Genomic DNA, 20,990 nt, shown 5'->3' with positions numbered 1-20,990 from the left:
GACAAGCCATGGCCCCTTCCTTCTGGATCATTGGCAAATGGTATTATCTTTGCTGGGTGGAATGTGGTATACCACCTGGGTCCCCTTCAGCTCAACTAAAAATTCGATATAGGTTGAATTGGATTGATTTTCTTCCACTTTCACCCATCCCTAGGCCTATGCCTAACAGAACAATTTTTAATCTCCCTCTGATTCTGAATTAGAGCGGCCTGAAACGTGTGTGTGCATGATGAGGTAAACAATTTATCTTCGCTTCCTCTGGCTTTCATAATTTCATTCAATGTAACATGATTATTAGAAAATTTGAGACTTGTTACTCTTAATATGTTTTTAGTGCCATTTATATTGACTTTGATGAGTTGAACTTCTGGCATGTTCTCATGTTCTTACTCCCCTTACTCCCAAATTTTTGGAAAAGCTGGTTCTAATTTTGTTATTATATTACAGTCTGAAGTGTATAGGTGAAGTCTAGGAATTCATGGAGAGGTAAGGAGATGAAAGAACTTGTAACAGAAGAACAGAGATTAATGTTGCTATGACAATTGAAAACCTTCCGTTTTACAAGCTCAGCTTTTTTGATATAACTATCACTGCAAGAGAATAATATAATGTGGCCTTCAAAGTCCTTGTTAGCTTCTTGGTTTACATGACAATATAATATTATTTCGGATAAAAGCCCCTGTTCACATTTATTTGTGTCTTTCAGAGATTTGCCAGTTCAGACAAAATGTCAGGTGTAATTGATATGCAAAATGCATTATTTGCACATCACTCTTAAAGTTGTCATGCATACATAGGTCCTTATATTTTCATGTGAGAAAAAGGGCCATAGGTATCTAGGAAGTAAAGTATTGAGGTTAAAAAAAAAACAAACTTTGCAGCCCTAAACATTATTTAAAAGCATTTCTTTAGGGTCTTGTTTCTTTCCTAAAAGTAATCAATACCAGAATGATGTATCCAATTGAAAATAATGTGTTAGTGAGTTTAGCCTTCAAGTATTTAAAGGAAAATGTGATAAAGTCTTTTATTTTTATTGGCATAAATTACAATTTATTTTCCCTTTCCATCTGAGAAGTATGAAATAGCTTTTCAAAATACTTATGGAAATTAGTGTATTTCTCATCATTACATTTTTCTTTTCACAAAGGATATGAATAATGGAAAATAAATGCTAAACTTTGACATTTAATCCAAAAAAACATTTCATTTCCTGGATTTAATTAGGAGTGTATTGTAGGTTGTTTCATTAATATCTGCCACATGCTGATAATTGTATATATGCTCCAAAGGAGCAAATTTTACACTGCCAGTGACAGATACTTTTCAGAATAAGTTAGCTAATTATTAGAAAGTCTCTTTCTTTTTCTTCTGTTTCCCTTCAAATCAAAAGATATGTGGTAGTAAAAAGAGATCTGAAGTTTATCTAATACTGAGAGGAAACTTCCATTATATATATAGAAGCCTTAACCCCAAATTAAGATGAAAGGGAGAGGGAAAGCAGGTATTATGTATAGAACATCATGCTTTCATAGATAGGCTTATATCTGGGTTTTTGATTTTGCATTTTTCATATAGGTCTACATACAGTACAGAAATTTTGTCAGACACTCTATCTTTCTTTTGCATATATAGTTAACTAAATTGATGGTGTTTTTCCTCAATTATTACTTCTTAAGAAGCAATTTTTTTTGTCATTAGCTATATCTTTAAATCTTTACCATTTTGCTTTTACTGCTACTTAGAGGGTAGTAGTGTGGAATTGCAGTTACTATATGAACTTTGGGGTCAGAGGGGTTTGAGTTCATTCACAGCTTTACCATATATTAATTGTTTTAACCAAAACCAAGGACTTACATTTTAGATATATTTCCTATCTCATCTGTATAGTGGTGTAATAGAAGTATATATATATATATATATATATATATATATATATATATATATAGTTGTGATTATTATCACATATAAATATATTAAATATAATTATGCATTTAGCCCTTAAGGCCTGGTAAGTGTTACCTACAACCATTTACACACTTTTTTTGGCTTTCTGTTTTGTAATAATCATATCAGAGATATGTAGTGGACAATTCATAAAATTTTTTCAGTGAATTGATTTACTCATTAATGTTTCTGATTAAATGTAGTTTGGGGAAGAGACAAAGAAATGTTCTAAAATCCTAGCTTTATATTTTAAGCACATTCATGGGTTCACAGCTTAAGTAAGTGAACATTTAGTATAAATGTTTAGGAAAGAAAATAACTCAATTTGATTCACATATTTGTTGTAGCTTTAATATACACAGAATGCTTTATAAGGCTGTCTTTCCTCCAGGAATTATAGCCTACTGCTGGTGACAGAAAGAATAGCCAAACCAGTATTAACTTGACTCTGATTTGGTGAACTGTGGTGTCATGCAAGTGCTGTAGTACTTTAAAGGAGGAGGAAAGGCATTCTTGGTGTGGGATGGGGATAGGGAAGAGGGGGGGATAACGTGATACCTTAACTAACTCTTGAAAAAATCCCTAGGATCATTTGCAAGCACAGATGGGAGGTGCTGGAAGAAAGAGGATGCTCCATAATTGAAATCATGTGTGAAAACCATTATAGCTGGAGAAAATGAAGACATTTTCATCAGACAGGGAATAGTCTAGTTTACCCAACACTAAGGGCGTGAGGAACGAAGTAGTGAGCCAGGAAGTTTGAAAGAGAGGTTGGAAGTATTTTGTAGGTAGTCATAAATGTCAGGGTGAGACGTTGTACATAATTTTGCCTGTGGTTGGGATTCTTTGGAAGCTCCCGATCAGAGTTGCAGTTTAGAACCTGTGAGGGTTTTGTGGGAAATTTTAGGATAGAGAGGGACTTGAAAGTGGAGAGATCAGTTAGGTTCTTACTGTCGGGCAGAAGGTAATGAGTGCCTGAACCAGGGATATAGCAATAGGGATGGAAAGAAGAGGGGTGATATGAGAAATGCACGGAGACTGAAATTGCAGTGCCTGGCTGCTAATTGGATGCAAGAGGTGAGGATGAGGGAAGAATCAAAGATGCCTAGGTGACTGGGTGGTTCCATTGACAGGATTAAACTTCAACAGGAAGCTTTGGCTTTTAATGGGCGGAAAATGGTGAGTTTGGTCCAGGAAATATTGAGTTAGTGATGTAAATGTGAAGCAAACTCGAACATATGAATCTAAATATCAAGAGAAAAGTAATTGCTAGGAATAGAGTTTAGGAATTTTCAGCATAATGGTGATAGTTAAAACCATTGGCATTTATGAGATTGCTAAAGCAGAGAAGAGAATGGCCAAGGAGATATCCTGGGGATACACTTACATTTAGAGAAGGCAAAATTATAAACTACTGAAGGTGATCAAATCATACTGGTAGTTTGGTACAATTGGTAAATTGAAAGGAAATCCCAAACTTTTTTTATTCATTGCCCTTCTTGCAGCTTCCTCTAATGCTAATCCACAGAAAATCCATACATACATAATAAGATGATGACAGAGCATGAGAAAATGAAAGTGTTTTTGAGTCTCAATGATAAATTAGTGAAACATTTTTCTCAAATGCTAGATATATAAGTAGAGCAAATAATAGAGGATTGGGTTTATGAGTATATATGATTGTATTGAGAAAACATGACTAAATTTAAGTGAATTTCTTCTATTTTTGAAATTTTTGTTGACTGTCTTTTTTGGCCATTGGTTAATTGTAAATCATCAGGCTACAGTAGTTGTAGTGTGAACACTCATTAAAAGTATGTAATAACATTTTAAAATGTTCTTTTCTGTAAGGTTGTAATACTTTTTGAGATTAATAGAAAAACACTGAGATAGTTTTTATTAATTTCAGAGAGGAAGGTAAAGGAAAAGAGAGATAGAAACATCAATGATGAGAGGGAATCATTGATTGGCTGCCTCCTGCAAGCTCCACGCTGGGGGTTGAGCCCACAACACAACCCCCGCATGTGCCCTGACCAGGAATCGAACCATAACCTCCTGGTTCATAGGTCAATGCTCAACCACTGACCCACACCAGCTGGGCAAAACACTGGGATATTTTTTTTTATCAGACTTGGGAATTAACAATTAAACTAAATATTTTACATTGTAATAAGACTTAAGTGGAGGACTCTGGATATCTTTATATAGACTATAGCAAAAAAAGTGAAGACTTGTTTAAATACTTAAATCATTTTAAAATATAAGAATTTTACTCTGGCCTGGCCAGCATGGCTCAGTGGTTGAGTATTGACCTATGAATTAGGAGGTCATGGTTTAATTCCTTGTCAGAGCATCTGACCAGGTTGCAGGCTCGATTCCCAGTTTGGGATGTGGCAGGAGGCAGCAGATCAATGATTCTCATCATTGATCTTTTTTTCTATCTCTCTCTCCCTCTCCCTCTCCCTTCCTCTCTGAATCAATAAAAATATATTTAAAAAAGTATACTCTGGGAAAAATATTTGTTATTAATGATATGTTTCTCAAACTAGCCTTAAAATATGAAAAAATAAATTAACATTAAATGCAACACATTTTCTCAGCCACAAAAATAATTATATCCACCTTAATTTCTTTGTTAAAAAGTAAACCATTAAAACTTTTATTCTTTAAAAATCCTAGGGATTCAAAAACAGATTGAACTCTTATTTTTATTAGAAATTGTTTGTCTTGTAAAAGTAATTTATTTCCACAGTTTCACTTCTATAAGGGAAATTGTACCCTTGTTTATATAATATTAATAAATTTGGTCTTATCTATAGTAAATAATATGATTATTTATAGCAGTAGAAAATGTGATTATTTATAATTGGAAGATATTATTTGAATGGCCTATGAATATATCTGTTTTGTTGGTTTATTCCTTACCTAATAAAATAAAATATTTTCTTTTTCCTGTTATACAAATTTGTTTACCATCTTAAAATAAACATCTATGACATCATAGTATTGTTAAAGAGATGTATGTATGAGATTTGGTTTTGCATTTACCTCATTTTTAGTTGACTTACATATGCATGGTATATATCCATAGGCTTACATACAATTATATGTGTGAGATTTAAACAGTAGAAATAGGGGTAACCCATGAATAGAACTCTATTTTTTATTTTTATTATTTAAATTTGTTCTTGTTGAAAATATTAGATATGTCTCCTTTTCCCCCATTGACCTCTTTCTTGCCTTTGCTACCCCTCAGCACATGCTCTCAACCCCTACTGTCTCTGTCCATGGGTTATGCTTATATACATGCATACATGTCCTTTAGTTGATCTCTTATCTTCCCCCCTCCCCTGCCTTTCCTCTGAGGTTGGACTAGACCAGCCGTGGGCAAACTATGGCCCGCGGGCCGGATTCGGCCCCTTTGAAATGAATAAAACTAAGAAAAGAAAGACCGTACCCTTTTATGTAATGATGTTTACTTTGAATTTATATTAGTTCACACAAACACTCCATCCATGCTTTTGTTCCGGCCTCCGGTCCAGTTTAAGAACCCATTGTGGCCCTCGAGTCAAAAAGTTTGCCCACCCCTGGACTAGACCAACAACTTACACCATACATAAACACAAAATGGATAAGACTTCCATTTTGTGTTTATGTATGGTGTAAGTTGTTGGTGTCAATTAAAAGAAAACTGTTATCAATTGAACATTTCAAGGCTTGTTTTTTTTTTTGGTTTTGGTTGTTCATGCTACATGATGATTATTTATTTATGTTTCCTTATAAGATTGTGATGTAGACTTTGACTTAGGGGCCATGTGGCGTGTGTGTTTTGGTAAGAGCTTTAGTAATCTCATTTTCTGGCCCTGCTGAATTGAGCAGCTTCATCTTCTAAATTCCTGGCACCCATGCCGTGTTCTGTTAAACCGTGGCAGTTGTCTTAGTTTGGTTCTCATTACCATGTACTTCTCACCTTTTTGCCTTTCTAACTCCCAGTCATATTTTAGTTCTTGGCACTTGGGGTATGTGAGGCAGTGTAGCTTAGTAATTAAGAGGATGGTTTCTTGGGCCAATGCCTGGCTTTCTGTCCTGACTCCTCCACTTTCTAGATGTGTGACCCTTCCATGCCTCCCTTCTCTTATTTTTCAAATAGGACTGACAACAATAATAACTCACAGGGTTGTATTACATGAGTTAATCCACACCAGTTAACTAGAAAATATGGTAGCATGCAGTTGGCAATAAGTGTTAAGGAGTTGGTTTTTTTGTTGTTCTGTTTTGTTTTATCCTTTTCTGTATTCTCTGCTGTCACTTCCTCAAGGAAGCCTTCCTTGATCTCTGGAGGTTGAGCTAGATCTAGGACAACTATGATACCTTGTCTGTTTCCTCATCTTGGACTCTGTTTTAAAACAAAGGCTGTGTCTTTCATCTTTAAATTCCAAGCACCTAGAATTGATCATGCTGTGTGAAGATACTCATATTTGTTCAATGAGCATATTAATTAACGGGATTTTGGAGATAGGTGCTATTGTGTGGTGATTTTTATTAACACAATAATAACCTCTACATAAATGACCAGGCAAGCTGTAACAGAGGTTGTGAATTGAAAAGCCCACAGACCAAAATGCTAAGATTCTGGAAACTTGTGGTTTATTTATTCTATAGTGGGCTTCAAGAAAATGCTCTTGGCCCTAGCTGATTTGGCTAAGTGGATAGAGCATCAGCCTGTGGACTGAAAGGTCCTGGGTTTGATTCTAATCCAGGGCACATGCCTGGGTTGCAGGCTTGATCCCCAATATGGGGTGTGCAGGAGGCAGCCAATCAATGATTCTCTCTCACCATTGATGTTTCTATCTCTCTCTCTCTCTCTCTCCCTGTCTTTTCCTCTCTAAAATCAATAAAAATATGGTTTGTTTAAAGAAGAAAAGAAAATGCTCTTGGATAGGTGTACAAGGTTAGGATAGGGTCCGTGGGATGGATGGAAGGATCACACTTTGTTAACTCTGTTTTACGCAGTATCTCCTGATTCATGTCTGCCTCATCAACTTATTTCTGCTGATGTTGTGGTTACAAAGCCCAGATAAGCAAGGAAACTCAGTAGTGAAATGGGCTTACTTTGTTGGAGAGCTGCAGAAACTCATACACCTGACCACACCTGTAGCTCACTGTTTAACACGCTGTGCTACTATGGCTTCTATCTGTGTCTCTCAAGCAGAGAACGTATGGGGCCAAAAAGGAGCCATAATGGATGTCACTAAAGGGGGCAGACTTAGGGATGAATAACTGTCAATCTAGAAGCTTTATGAATATTTAAGGTTTTATGGTCATTACATCCATTTCTAAGCAACATTCTAATTTGTTATTGATACTAAAGAGATCTACATTCCATTTTTTGTTATTGATACTAAAGCGATCTACATTTCATTTTGTCTATCATATGTCTGTGGGTTACTAACTTACTCTCTATTCTTAATACATCTTATGAATTCTGCCTATGTCTCCTGGGTTACTTATCAATACATTATGTATGTTGAATACACAGAGATTATCTATCTGATTTGTTTCTTGTCTCTGTAGCAGGTTGAAGATTCCCAATTAAAACAGCAAATACGCATTGCATGTGTTACCGTTAGGCTAACCATATGTCCTGGTTTCCCCAGAGAGACCTGGTGTACACCTGTTGTCCTGCAGTCATCCCTAAGAGTATCCTCTTTCGTTCTCAAAAGTGTCCTGATTTGGTTGATAATGTATATAGTCACCTTAGTATTAATCCGCCATCTGCTACTTGTGGAACTATGTAAATTGAGGTAAATTATATAATATCCCATCTATAACATGAGTGGATTGGCTGTTATTTGTAAAGCCCTTGCCAAATCTAAGATTCGTTGACATTTATGGGAAATATTTAAAGCTTTTTACTTTCTTGAGTCTATTCACATGACTACTACCCCAAAAGACAAGTGCATTTTCCCATTAAAAATAGATCTAAATAGAAGTTGAATATAAATGTAGGCATTAACTGCTTTGGAATGTGTGAAATTACAGTTTTAATTTATACTTGGGGCGACATATCTGAGACATTGTGACTGTCGACTTTAAAGTTGGAAAACTAAAAGCACTTTTATTAATTTCTTTTTAAATGGAGTATATTAAATAAAAGGCTTTGCAATCATTATATGTGGTTTTAAAAATATTGTACAGCTGTGTGTTCAACTTGTGCATATATTCCTTATCTGTACATTGATTTAAATAGTTGGCAAGGAATACTGGTTTCTGAGGAGGTAATGATTTTAGTTTTCATGATGATATATTTTCAGGTGTTCCTGAGCCAGTTCTGTAGGGATTTTGAGAAAAATGGGAATGAAAGTAAATCAGATCTCTAGCAACAGATTTGGTTATCACCTATAGAGAGAAAAATGTGTCAGTGTGTGAATTGTTCTAGAAGGGATAGTGTGGATGTGGAGGGAAGGGAATAAAATCTGGATAGCATTTCTGTTTCTGCTGGTCAGTTGTTCCTTGGGTCTTTCAAGATTGATCACTAAAAATTTTACCACAGAGTAACTGGGTGTGCTCCCCCCTCAACAACAATAAAATCTGCCCAGAATATATGGGTGTCTGAATTGTTTTTAGTGTAACATTGCTTATTTCAGAGTGTGTGTGTTTTTTATGGCTAGAAAATTTCATAGCTAGGTGTTGAGTTTGGAGAACAGACTGTGGGAAGACAGATTTTGTCTTTTGGAATTTTGCACTTATGATGTGATCCAGTTTTAAAGGGATGGGATTAATACATTTATTCATTATTCGGGTCTCCCTGCACCCTGCCTAGATGATCCCATACTACTGGGGGTAGGGGGTGGGGGTGGGAGATGGTACTGCCAGCCTGCTTGGTACCACAATAATTTAAAAAATACCAAGATATTTGATAGGGGATTAAATAACTTGGCTTCATGGAAACTTCCTCATTTTTGTAGGTTTATGAAGAGATGAGTCATGAAAATGTATTGATCTGTGTATTAATTGGCAATTTCCAGGAATTGTTATAAGTATAGATGGCAATACTTGGCACTTAATTGTATTAAGGTACTTATCACACTATCATGTTATAGTTATGTATATATATGTCTTTTCCTCCTTACTTTGTTATAAAATTCTTGAGATAAGGAAATGTATTTGCCAAGATTCTTAACATTATGGCTTCTGCTACTTACTCAAAAAATATTTATTTAATTGTGTGTTCATTATAATGCAAACAGCAAAGTATTTAGGATCTGTAGACTACCATCTGTGAAAGCAGGAAGTAGCTAAGTATTGCCATGCTTGTGTGGCCTATCATGATGAGGCTATTAAGGAAATAAAAGCAAATAAAATGATTGTGCTTCTTTTTGCTGGTTGGTGGCTTTTTTTTGTTTTTGTTAATCCTCACCTGAGGATATTTTTTCCATTGATTTTTTTTTTTTTTTTAGAGTGAGAGAGAGTGGAAGGGAGGGGGAGAGATAAACATCATTGTGAAAGAGGCACATCCATTGGTTGTCTCCTGCTCGCACCACAATGAGGGCCAGGAATTGAGCCTGCAACTGGGAATTGAGCCTGCACTGGGAATCTACCCTGAGGCCCTTCAGTCTGTAGGCTGACGCTCTAACCACTGAGCAAACGTGGCTAGGGCAAGTGAGCATGTTTGCACACATGTTCTTTCACAGACCTGAATCTCAGTAAAATAATCATATGCTTGCTCCCACCTCTAACCTGCAGGAGACAGGTTTTCCCCTAGTCTAACTTGCACTGCATTAACAGCTGCCATTGGCTTGTTTGCTTCTGGGCCTTTTGGAAGCTGCTCACTGATCCCCTTGGGGATGTTGAGGGGAGGAGAACAGGAGAAAGGTGAGTGTTTGCATCATTCTGTGGCAGCCTCAGGGGTTCACTCAAGAGCCTCAGTGGCTTGCAGTGGTGAGAGCAGTGAACAGCCCTCCACTTGGAAAGACATCCTAATTAAAGCTTTTCATTTCCTCCATTCAGCAAACTTTTATTATGAACCTTGTGTGTAAATAAGTGGCTCTGTTTGGATAAAGAACAGAAATCTGAAGATTTTACTCCTACTTGGGAGGAAATTATAAATCAATAGATAAAATATAAAATGAATCCCAGAGGAGAGCACCCCTGATTTAAATCATCATTTGGGATGCTTGTTGGAGTAAAATTCCCATGTGTTAATGCACTCTCTACTTTTCTAATAGTACGCCTAATGTTTCGTTATGTCTGCACCACTTTGCCCTTCATTTCTGAGAAAAACAGACAGTTATTTTTATGCTCCTGTTTATTTTTGTTATTCTGTGGAAGGATTATTGTCACCTCCCATAGCTTAACTTTAAAGTATGTAATATAGCAGTGATGGTGAACCTTTTGAGCTCGGCGTGTCAGCATTTTGAAAAACCCTAACTTAACTCTGGTGCCGTGTCATATATAGAAATTTTTTGATATTTGCAACCATAGTACAACAAAGACTTACATTTTTGATATTTATTTTATATATTTAAATGCCATTTAACAAAGAAAAATCAACCAAAAAAAATGAGTTCGCCATCATAGGTTCGCCATCATTGTAATATAGTGTCTGTGTTTTAAATGAAGGTGATATGTTTTCTACCACAAGCATGTAAAGTAAGGAAAGGATCATTTTGACTCTCTGATTCTATTACTGATTTCATTTCTTTCAGTCTGTTTTATAATACTGAGTAGTTAACAAGCTAAAACAAAGTATTTGGCCGAGTTGATGATCTTTTCCCTTAGGAGAGATCTTGGAGTTAGAAGGTGTACCTTGATTTATGTGAAGGTCACCAGTTTACACTGAGTGTGTGGAGAAGGGAGACAGTCAGACATGCTTGGCTGCATGGAGACAGGAAAAGTCTTGGGTTTATGGCCAGAGCAGCTCTTGGTATCTCTGAAGTTAGAATGAAAGCTTGTATGACTTGGAGTGAGAAAACAGTTTATCAGCAAGATCATTAATAACTTGGGACTCGGCTTTTCAAGTTACAATTAGCTGCTCAACAGCTGTGACCTTCAAGAGCTACTCGTTATTGTTGTGCCTGATTGTTCACTCCCACTCTGAGCTCTTTTCAGAAATCGTTTCTCTGACATCATTGACCCCGGGTCAGCATGAGAAATGGCTTGTCAAGCACTCATGTGTAAGTCTCGTTTCTGCAGGATGCTGTGTGTGTGTGCGTGTGTGTGCGCCTGTGTGTAAGGAAATCAGTGCATGTTTAATGCTTCATTATAAATCCAGCTGTTTGGTCAGATCCCAGTTAGGATGTGATGCCTGTTCAATGAAGGGGCACTCCTGGGACCTCAACAACAGAGTAAAACTGAGGGTAACACAGGTTCGATTTTATTTAGATGTTTCAAAAAACACGCTCTCAGTACACATGCTTGCCAAACTCTGTCATGCACTGCGTAGCATCTCAGCGGATCAGCAGGGATTTTCAACATGCTGTGTGTTTGGCATACACTGCAACCCAAGGAGAAAGTGGGGATTAGAGCAACTGTAGTGAAGTATGAAATGAAAGCTCAGCTGGAGAAGGAGGACTGGATTATGTTCAGCTTCTTTGCCTCGGTTCCTTAAGAACATGGGGCTCTCAGGCAAAAGGGATTTGCTTTCTCAAGGTGTAGTTCATCATCTGTATATTCTGCAAGGAGGCTTAATTAGGAAAAAGCTATGTGTCATAAAGCAAAGAATGAGCAAATCGACAAGAAGATTGATAGAATGTGATATCGATAAGGACTTTTCTGGCCAATTAGGTCTCAGAATTAAATCGTGTAGTCTTTGGGAAGTCTTGAAAGTGCAATGCTTATATGGTGAAGCTTTCAACATGCAGTCTTGGCAGTTTCAACCTAAGATTTCAAACATGTGAAGTCATCCTGATGTGGTAAATGGAATCTCTGGGTATAGGACAAGGCGTTCTGGCATCTACTTCTGACTCATTTCCTCCCCAGCCATGTTACCCAGGACAGGACCTCTGTCCTGTGTGCTTCTGAGTTCTGTTTGTGAAAATGATGGGATTAGGTTAGAGTTGGATGATATATCAGATTCTTGGGAAACTACAATTCTTGGAATTGTAATTTCTCTTACTCCCTTGTCGAATTTGTACTTCCCTGTCATGTTCATTTTAACTCTCCTCACTAGAGCCACTATTACTAGCCTCTGTGACCTTAGCCTCTCTACCAACACTATTATTTGTTTGCCATTTCTTATATCACATGCTTAGGTTATCTATTGTGTGTGTGTGTGTGTTGTGTGTTTATGTCCCTGTTCATGAATTTTCTAAGATTAAGGCTTCTAAAGTATAGCTTTGTATTCAAATGCCCAATAAGGTTCTCTTAAAAAAATAACTTCATAATGATTAATTGAAACCATCATTGATACTTTTAGCAAAAAGTAGTTACAAATGAACAACAACTACAGCAATAGCAATAGCTTACTAATTTAAAATATACTATGTACTAGGTATACTTTTTAAAGCACTTTACATATATTAACTTATCTCATCTACATAACCAACCTATGAGGTCGGCAGCATTATTGTTCCAAGAGGAGCTTGAGGTGCAACAAAACTAAATGACTTGTCCAAAGTCATTGTGGAATTAGGATTTGAACCCAGGCAATCTGAAGTCATTACATTCATACCAAATTTTAAAACAGTTATACTGAGTGAAATACACTAGACTTTCCTCAAGGCATCTCAGATTCCCATATTAGACATTGGAATTATTAAACACATTCCTAAAACTGGATTAAATATAGCAGAATATTGAGGGAGGAGATTTGAGTAAACAGCACAATTGTCCCATTGCATTCATTGAAGATAAACCTGAATTTAATGCCTCTGTTACTATTTTAAAGGATATTTCAAAAAAGATTTGTTCTGTGTATACTGGACGTCTACCACTGATATCTACCAATGATTAGTGACAGAAAGTGGCATCCTTGGGTGTAGAGAAGAAGGCGCAATATACAGTGTTTTATTCCTAGACTTTTATCAAAGGTTAAGTTTGGTATAAGGCATATTCCCAAAGAGGAAAAAAAACAGCCACACACCTTTATTCACCTCGTAATTAGGATCAGCTGGACTGGATGGGAAGGTAATGACCCAGAGGCCTGGTAAGCAGAACCCAGGAGGACATTGTTATCACAGGCAGAGTGAGAGAGGCAGCTCCAAAGTTCACAGAAACTGCCAGCAGCCCTGAGAGTCCTAGGGAATGAAAGGGCCAGGGCAAGATGGGCAGAAGGAGTTCACGGCCCCAGCAGCCAACAGAAAAGCACCGCAGCAGCTTGTCTGCTCATTTGGGCGCTCTTTATTTGCTTCACCCCCGGTGAGAGTTCATCCTGAGAGCACCTGGCCAGCAGGTGAGAATAACTGGAAACAGCTGGCTGTTAGTGAGGGCAGGGGTAGAGCAGATGCTATTTTTCTGGTAGAGTTTTTAGTTTTTCCCGACAGCCGGGTAGGTCACATGTAGTTTACTCTTTCAGCCACACATTGCAAGGGTCCTTCTCACCTCATGCCCATCAGCTGTAATTCTTGTCCTTCAGGCCTGATGCGTCTAAGGAAATATAAACAAAGGATTGGAAATGAAGGACTCATATTCTTCAGTCAGGTTCATTTGCTCCCGTCTCATAGCTAAACTCTAAAGTCATCTTGACAGGAAGCTGTCATTGGAGAGAAGACTGCTCACAAGAAAGCTGGAAGGAGTGTGAGCTCTGTTCGGCTGTCTACCTGGGGAGCAGTCCCTCTGAGCATTTCCAGAGGGAGCTCTTTGCCCAGAGAACCACAGTAGGTGATGACCCCTTACCGTGAGCCTGTAAGTGTGGCCTTCCTTTTAAACAATCGGTAGAGAAAGCTATCCAACCAGGCAAATGGATGTATTGAGCCTTCGATATATGTACAGTAGTATTTCAGTAGCTGAGCTGGTTGAGTTTCTGAAACCACTTTGGATTCTTTTAGTTTATCCGTGTCTGTGAACTATCGGTGAGACTGTGCTGTGAGGTTGTGGCAAATTCATCCAAATTATATAAAACCCTTATGACCAGAAGTAGTCCAAGAGAGTTTGCTTTCTTTTCATATTTTTTTTTTATTTAAGTGAATTATATAGGTTTTAAGTGAATTATATAGAGTAAATAAAGATATCTCTGTGAAATTAAGAATATGATTTGAATCTGGATATTCTCATGAGACCTTTAAGCTAGAAGGAACATTTGAGATCACATCTACCATCCAATTATTTACTAATGAGGAAACTCGCCCAGTAGATTCAAATAACTTCGCCACAGTCAATGTGCTGACTACACTTATGGAGCTCAGTTTCATTGCCAATCAGGTTTTACAGTTTCTTTATTGTGAACACATCACAATAAAAAAAGTGTTTGAAAGTGTTTTAGAATAGTTACAGTCATATGATATCCACTTAGTGTAATTTACTTTATGTGCTGTCTATTTTGTGGCATTTCATTGGTCGCATATTAAGAGATTTTTGCATAATACATACTATGCAAATATATATACTATAGAAGTGGCATTATGCTTTCTCACCAATTCCTCACCTCATGTTCTCTCTTCAATCAACTTTAATCCTGCACTCTTTGCTACAAGTACACTAAGATTACTTTCATTAACTTGTCCGAATATTTCCATTTTGCCAAATCTAGTGTTTGTTTCTTCTATCATTATCTTAATTGACTTCTCAAAATCATTTGACACCCCGATACCATACACCTGCTGCTTTTTCCTGTTTCTTCTATTTTAGGACCTCAGGCACACAAAATTTAGTTTACTCCACTTCTCATATTATCACTCTTCCCAATTTGTTCAATCTTTCTTTTTATTTTATTTATTTATTTTTCTCTGTGGTAGGCAGAATAATGCCCCTCCCCCCAATGATGTCCATATTCTAATCCCTGGAACCTGTGAATATGTTACCTTAGATGGCAAAGGGGACTTTGCAGTTGCAATTAAGTTAAGGACCTTGCCAGGTAGGTCCAAGGTAATCCCAAGGAGCCTTTAAAGTGGAAGGTGGGAGACAAAAGGGATAGTCACAGGGAGATGGAAGAAAAGCACAAAGAGATGCAACATTTGTTGGCTTTGAAGATGAGAGGGAGAGGGAGAGGGAGAAAGAAAGAAAGAAAAAAAGAAAGAGAGGGAGAGAAACATCAATGTGAGTGAGACATATCAACCAGTTGTTTCCTGCATCATCCCAACTGGGACCAGGGATCAAACCTGCAACTGAGGTATGTTCCCTTAACCAGGAATCACACATGAGACCCTTCTGTTCCCAGGCTGAGGCTCTAATCACCAAGCCAAATATCCAGAGCATTCAGATTTTTTATGATCAAATACATGGGCCAGACATTGTCCAAGACGCCTCTTTGTGGATCAGTTTGAGACTTGCCTTGGGAATATATTTTGGAGCCTATGACATGCATAGGTAACTTCACTAAACACTGACAAATTGCTTCTCAGAATGGCTGCCACAGTTTTCACCTGAAGACACAGGTGAGGAGAGCCTCTCTTTATTCTTAGCTTCCCCAAAGCCAGATGGTGAAAGCCAGCTTTCTGATTGTGTCTGCCTGAGAGATACTAACTGATATCTCATTGTTTTAATGAGCATTTCTCTGACTATTAGTGGGATTGAACACCCTCCTTCAATACTAATTAGCTCTTTGGATAGTTTCTGTAAATGAACTCTCTATCTCTTTTTCTCTTAGGTTGTTTTTCCCCTCGGTTGTAAGAACTCTTTATAGTAATCCTTTGCCATTTAGAATTGTGGAAATATCTTCTTCCTGTCTGTTACCCTAGAATACTTTGGGCCGAGATCTTTCATTGAAGTAGAATATTCCACTTTCTCCCTTTTGTTTTTTGACTTGCAGTTGTGTTAGAAACCATTCCTCACCCAGTCATTAATATTTTACCTTTTGCATTTAGAATTACAAGTCAAATGCAAGTAGATTAACCTGAAGTTTTTATATAACATGAATTAGAAAAACAACATTTTTAGATGTATTGAGTCATTATTTAAAATACACATTATATTACCTAGTGCAAGTTCTACCTAGTGGCTTGTGATGTTAACATCTCTATGACAAATATAGCTTCTTTATTCTATTTCACTGGTTCATTAACCTATATCTAATCCAGTATGCCACAGTGGATTTGTAATATTGCTTAATACCTACAGGAAAAAGTACCTTTTTTTTTTTTACTCTTTTTCAAAATTGGTTTAAGAATTTTTAAACCAGATTGTCAAATTCCTACCAAAACTTATGGTTGAATTTTGATTGAAAATTTATTGAATTTAGATTGATTTATGTGAAACTGATCAAGGAAACCGTACTGATATCCATTGAAAAATCTAGAAATCACCTTGGATTTTAATTTTTCCTTTCCCTCTCCCACATTGCTCTTTATGTTTATGGTGTCTAGAACAGAAGTGTAAATGGAAACCTGCATCTTACACGCCCTAGTTAAAAGTTGTAAATTGAGTTATCCCCATTACTTTTCATTTTATCCTGAAACGGGGAGGCTAAATGAGTTCCCCTTCTTGTAAGGACAACACTAATAAATCTGAAGAGAGGAACGTTCTGCTTGGTATGAAAAGGTAGGAAGATGGGTTCAGCTCAGGATCCACCCAGAGGTAGAGCTGAAATAAACTCCCTAGGGAGACAATGGTGGGCAGTGCTTCCCTTCCATGTCTCCCTTTTCCACTCCAGGATTTCTAGGCAGTTCTAGGCTGTTCTAAGAAGAGAGGAGAGAGGAAACTCTGTCTGCTTAGACATTGACTCTAGGTAATTTGAGAAAGACAGTTCTTTTTTTTTTTTAATATATTTTATTGATTATTTACAGAGAGGAAGGGAGAGAGATAGAGAGAGTTAGAAACATCGATGAGAGAGAAACATCGATCAGCTGCCTCCCTCACATCTCCTACTGGGGATGTGCCCGCAACCCAGGTACATGCCCTTGACTGGAATCGAACCTGGGACCTTTCAGTCCGCAGGCCGACACTCTATCCACTGAGCCAAACCGGTTTTGGCGAGAAAGACAGTTCTTAAGACAGAAGCGGCCAGCCATCTCACCCCTTATTTCTGTTGCATAGTCTATGAATTTTTCACCCAGTCTTTGTATTCCACTCCCCATTTCCATCCCACTATCTCGTTCTCAGACTTGCTTCCCCTGCTCTGCAGAGCACAGGTAGTTCTTATGCCTCTCCCTGTAATGATCGTTCGTTATTGAGCTTTCAAGAAACTTATTTATGACCTATGAGAGAATATAAAAGATAGGTGGGTCTTTGTAGTCTGTTCTAAAGGCTGTGCTCTCTATCCATCAATAGGTCTTGTCTCTACCTCCTAAACATCATTACAACAAGTACACTCTTTCCTGAGCCCTCATTATCTTTCACCTAGACTTTCACAGTAGCTTCTATCTGGTGTCCCTGCATCTGTTCTTACCTTCTTAAGTCAATTCTCCAGAGTACTGAGAGGGAACATTTTAAAATACAAATTGACTCATATCTTTCTTCTAATTTCAACCCTCCAATGGTTTTTCTCTATTCCTTCAAATAAAAAATCCTGCATTGGTTTACAAAGCCCTTGCCAGCTATGTCCCTCTTTACATCTGCTGCCTTATTTATATCATTGTGTGTGTGTGTGTGTGTGTGTGTGTGTGTGTGTATGTATTGAGTCAGTGTGCTGGAGTCAGCTTGTGTTGACCTGTGAGAACCAATTGATGAATTTTCAGAAATTGTTCAAACTGATACTAAAACCAATTATTAAAAATATCATGTAACCTTACAATTAAGTAAATTGCATTATAAGCAAATGGAATAAATGCTCAAAGTTAATCATTCCTAATTATTTTATTGCATTTTACTACTCTCTATGGTCTTGGGTTATTTTATTTTAATGTATATTGTGTGTGGTGGAAATACTATTTAATGTTTTGCTTTTTGCACATCCCTTTCCACTTCATATACGTGAAGTCATGTTGACAGCTTGAAATCAACCCTGAAGGGAGTATTTACACCATAGAAGTTGGCAAACACCACAAATCAGTGTTTACTTCGTGTTTTTTTTATTGTATAGACATAAGAGTGTGTTGGAGAAATTTTTATTAATGCAAAGTAACCTTAACAGTGTATTGTGTGTATCTAACTGTTACATTGTGAATGGCACAGAAAAGTTGAGTGCATATTTCAGTATTTGGAAACTATTGTGCAATATAGCAAAGTTACATCACTGACAAATGAGTAAAGTTCCAACATATGTCTTTGTTGTTTCACTTTAATCTTATTCATTAAATCAAACAGGAATCAATCAACATTTACTCTGTAACTAAACTCATTCATCAGTTACAACCATAGTTTGTCTATAGATACAACAGTGCAGCAAATGTCAGTAACAGCATTCTGTGAGAGTAATTGGCCATACAGATTTTACATCATAGGTTATTGTCTATTTTATTATTATTTGCAAATGGAATGCTAGACATCTTTTATATCAGTAAAGTGTATAATAAACTTAATGTATGTTTCTATATACATAAATGTGTTTTTCTAGAAAGATCGTTAAACATTTATCAGCACACCATTGCTTGTCAATCCACTTTCCACTCGTCCATTAAGATCTAGCATACTTGTTTTCCTTCTGTTTTTAACCTTCTTTTCACTTTACGATCTTGCATTAGTTATGCTCACTGCCTACACTGTTCTCTCTTTTTTTTTCATGGGTAGTTCTTCTGCAGTCCTCAGCTTGTCAGCTTTGTAGAGCCCTTCTCTGACAAAAAAGGTAAACTAGTCAGTCTTTTTTAAAAAAAATAGATATTTTTATTGATTTCAGAGAGGAAGGGAGGAGAGTGAGATAGAAACATTAATGATGAGAGAGAATCATTGATTGGCTGCCTCCTGCACACCTCCTACTGGGGATTAAGTATACAACCCAGGCATGTACCCTTGACCAGAATTGAACCCAGGACCCTTCAGTCTGCAGGCTGAGGCTCTATCCACTGAGCCAAACTGACTAGGGCAAACTAGTCACTCTTTATCACAGAGTCCTATTTTATTCTCTGCCAAAGTTTAGATATTATTTTTCATGTTTCATCCCTGTAAAATATAAGATAGCACAAGACTTGGGATTCTGTTTTTGGTTTAATTACTGGGCCTTGAGCAATATCTAGCATTTATTAAGCACTAAGAAGTAGTTTTAACTAAATTAAATAATACAATTAAAACTAGTTAGATCATGAATCTCATGATTACTCAATAATGTGATTACTTAACAAGGTGATAAAATTGTTTCTTCAAGCAATATATTGACTTAATAGACAACAAAAGTGACATCACAAATCAATGGAGGAATGACAGATTGCTTAATACATGATGTTGGAGAAAAATATAAAAAAAATAGTGTGCTAGTTGTTGGGTCTTCACCAACAGCAAACACATTATAGGAGTATTCCATATGTATGAAAACTTAAATGTAAAATGTCTTTACATAATTAACAGAAGAAAATGGAGACTATTTTTCTGATTAATTAGCAAGGATGGTTTTCCTACAAAGCAAACAAAAAACTGAAATATATTGATATAAATTTAAGTCTTACAATAAGTTCTTTGACTTTCTATCTTTTCTGTCTTGGAAGTGGTACATTTAAATATTAAATTTGATTTTTAAATTATCTGTAAATCGTTCAAATATGGCAAGATCATGTGCCAATACTAATATCAACTTGAGAATATTGTTCATTGAGTACCTCTCATAATGCTGTGGGAAGATGTACAATTACCTACTTTTTGGCAACTCACATGAAATAAGTCATATTTGAATCTTGATCTTCAGGAGCTATCTAGTATATTTGTTATGGAGTAAACCTATTGCATTAGGGACTGATTCTGGGCTTTAAGTACATCAAATATGTTTGCTTTATTAAATTATTTTTTAAATTTATACATTATCTTCATCTTTGGAAAAATATTTTTTGATGAGAATAGTTTTACTTTGGGATTCAGTTGAGATTGAGTTGAGGTTGAGAAGATGAGCGGATTCATGGAACTAGATTGTTGTTTTTTCTCTATGGCTTCTAGAATGAGAAGACAACTGGAAGTTGCTAAAAAAAGACAATATTGTTAAAAATGACAGTGTCCACAAGGTATTTGAAAAAGTTCACTTCTATTCAAAAAGAGAATTTAGAATTTATGTACTTTCTCAGAAAGAGGCTTGCTCATATAGTAATTCAGATATGCATGCATGCATGCATGTGTCCATGTTTTAATTGGATATGACAATAAACTATGGGAGTACAGATTACTTCAGTGTTCTATAATCTTTGTTGATTCATTTTATGGAGCAACAGACAAGGTTGTTTATATACTTTGCTGTGGTGAGTGGTGAATCAGCAATATTGGCAGTAGACAAGAGATAACAAGGGAAGGAATATAAATAAGATTCCAGAAGTATTCTTGCTTGTGAGCCAAATTGATTTTGAGAGGATGGCTAAGGCATAGTTTTAAAGCCATAATATATTTATTAATTTATGGATCATTACTCTAGGGAGCTGGCCAACTAAGTGGTTACTTTGTTAATAATGGCACTATAAATCTAGGTAATTCCTAAATATCTCACTACTTATAAGTTAAGCTAGCCACTGGACCTTTTCGTTCTCCACTGTGTGCTTGTGTGTGTACGTGTGACTAGACACTTTTAAGTTTGTTTGTTTGTTTTTAAATATGTTTTCATTGATTTTTTAGAGAGAGAGGAAGGGAGCAGGATCATCAATGAAAGAGAAATTCATTGATCAGCTGCCTCCTGCATGCCCCCTACTGGGAATCGAGCCCACCACCTGGGCATGTACCCTGGCAGGGAATCGAATTAGTGACCTCTTGGTTCATGGATTGACTCTGCTAGACACTTATAAGTTTTTGTTTGGTTGTTTATTTGTTTGTTAATCCTCACTCGATATTTTCCCATTGATTTTTAGAGGGAGTGAAAGGGAGGAGAGGGAGACAGAGAGAAACATTGA

At 36.7% G+C, this 20,990-nt stretch overlaps 1 protein-coding gene across 24 annotated transcripts in view; it reads left to right on the top strand.

Moving 5' to 3' along the window:
- ADGRL3 (adhesion G protein-coupled receptor L3) overlaps positions 1-20,990 on the top strand; it is a 764,879-nt gene that overhangs the window by 309,469 nt on the left and 434,420 nt on the right. The gene's annotated exons all lie outside the window — the stretch shown is intronic.

Source organism: Myotis yumanensis, unplaced genomic scaffold, assembly GCF_028538775.1.
Source record: "Myotis yumanensis isolate MYYU_CA2020_CCGP unplaced genomic scaffold, mMyoYum1.0.hap1 SCAF_1, whole genome shotgun sequence".
NCBI lineage: Eukaryota > Metazoa > Chordata > Mammalia > Chiroptera > Vespertilionidae > Myotis > Myotis yumanensis.
Note: the sequence above shows the minus strand (reverse complement) of the source record. Positions and strands in the feature narration are given on the sequence as shown.